Source organism: Macaca fascicularis, chromosome 17 (genome assembly GCF_037993035.2).
Source record: "Macaca fascicularis isolate 582-1 chromosome 17, T2T-MFA8v1.1".
NCBI lineage: Eukaryota > Metazoa > Chordata > Mammalia > Primates > Cercopithecidae > Macaca > Macaca fascicularis.
In genome coordinates, this window is record NC_088391.1 from 71,430,358 (window position 1) to 71,432,379 (window position 2,022).

General features: G+C 42.3%; 1 pseudogene; it reads right to left on the reverse strand.

The window, feature by feature from the left end:
* Nucleotides 1-358: 358 nt before the first annotated feature.
* Nucleotides 359-1,040, reverse strand: LOC102143207 (large ribosomal subunit protein uL13 pseudogene; annotated as a pseudogene).
* Between the last annotated feature and the right edge of the window lie 982 nt (nt 1,041-2,022).

Below are 2,022 nucleotides of genomic sequence, written 5' to 3' on the forward strand. Positions count from 1 at the left end.
TCTTTTTTTTTTTTTTTTTTTTTTTTTTTTTGAGACGGAGTCTCACGCTCTTGCCCAGGCTGGAGTGCAGTGGCGCGATCTCGGCTCACTGCAAGCTCCGCCTCCCGGGTTCCCGCCATTCTCCTGCCTCAGCCTCCTGAGTAGCTGGGACTACAGGCGCCCGCCACCGCGCCCGGCTAATTTTTTGTATTTTTAGTAGAGACGGGGTTTCACTGTGGTCTCGATCTCCTGACCTTGTGATCCGCCCGCCTCGGCCTCCCAAAGTGCTGGGATTACAGGCTTGAGCCACCGCGCCCGGCTGATAATCTTTTTAATACTTTTATTTTCAACCTACCTATATAATTATATTTGAAGTGGGTTTTTTATTTTATTTTATTTTATTTTTTGAGGAATTAACAGTCTTTATTGGGCTCAGACCAGGAGTCTGTGGGTCTTGAGGACCTGTGTGTATTTGTCAATTTTCTTCTCCACGTTCTTCTCGGCCTGTTTCTGTAGCCTCACGAGCTGCAGCTTCTTCCTGTAGTGGATCTTGGCTTTCTCTTTCCTCTTCTCCTCCAAGGTGGCTGTCACTGCCTGGTACTTCCAGCCAACGTCGTGAGCCAGGCGCCCCAGATAGGCAAACTTTCTTGTAGGCTTCAGACGCACGACCTTGAGGGCAGCAGGAACCACCATCCGCTTTTTCTTGTCGTAGGGCGGTGGGATGCCGTCAAACACCTTGAGGCGGTCCAGGGCGCCTCGCTTGGTCTTGTGAGGCAGCATGCCTCGCACGGTCCGCCAGAAGATGCGGCTGGGGGCCCGGAAGTGGTAGGGGCCTCGGGAAGGGTTGGTGTTCATCCGCTTGCGGAGGAAAGCCAGGTACTTCAACTTGTTTCTGTAGAAATTGCCAGAAATGTTGATGCCTTCGCAGCGTACGACCACCACCTTCCGGCCCAGCAGTACCTGTTTAGCCACGATGGCCGCCAGGCGGCCCAGGAGATGGCCTCGACCATCGAGCACCAGGACCTGCACCTCCGCCATCTTCGGCAGCCGCCTGGGAAAGCTGAAGTGGGTTTTTAAAAACATGTAGCATATAGGTGAGTGTGTGTCTGTGTTTACTACTCTGCCAATCTGTTTATTAATTGGTGTATTTTGACTACATATATATTTTCATTATTTTACTTTAATCTACTTGTGTCTTTTTGTTTAAAATGCAAATTTTTTTCATCATTTCAACTTTTATTTTAGATCCAAGGGTACATGTGCAGGTTTGTTACCTGGGCATCTTGTGTGATCAAAATGCAAGTCCTACAGAAAGCATTGTGTTAGATTTATTTTTTGTCTAGTCTGACAATCTTTGCCTTTAATTGTACAGTTTGATTATTTACATTTAATGTACTTATGTGGTTGGATTTTGTTTTATTATCTTACTCTTTGATTTGTATTTGTTTCATCAATTTTTGTGTTCATTTTCCCCTCTTGCCTTCTTTTGAATACGTTTTATTTAGCATTTTATTATATCATCTCTATTGACTTATTGGCTATTTTTTAAAAGTGGCTACTCTAAGGATTGCAATATAAAAATCTGGCTTACAATTGAATTTCAAGCAATATTATATGACTAGAAATAGAATTCTAGTTTGGTTATTTAAAATACCTTAAATATTCCACTCTCTTCTTCCATGCACCGTTTTTAACAATAAGCTCTTGTGATTCTTATCCTTGTTCCGTATAGAAGGGTGTCCCCCCAACTCCACACTGGCTCCTTTTAAGTTGTCTATTTGCTTTGGTATTCTCTAATTATGCCTATGCATGATTTTTTAAAAAAAATTTATTCTTGGTGTTCTCTGGCTGTTTGAATCTGTGGTTTGAAGTCTGGCATTCATTTTGGAAAATTCTCTGCCATTACTTCAAATATTTATTCTTCCCTATTCTATCTTTTCTCTCTGGTATTTTCATTATGCATATGTTATACCTTTTGAAATTTTCTAATGGTTCTTGACTGTTCAGCATTTTTTACTTTTATATTTTGCATTTCAGTTTGGG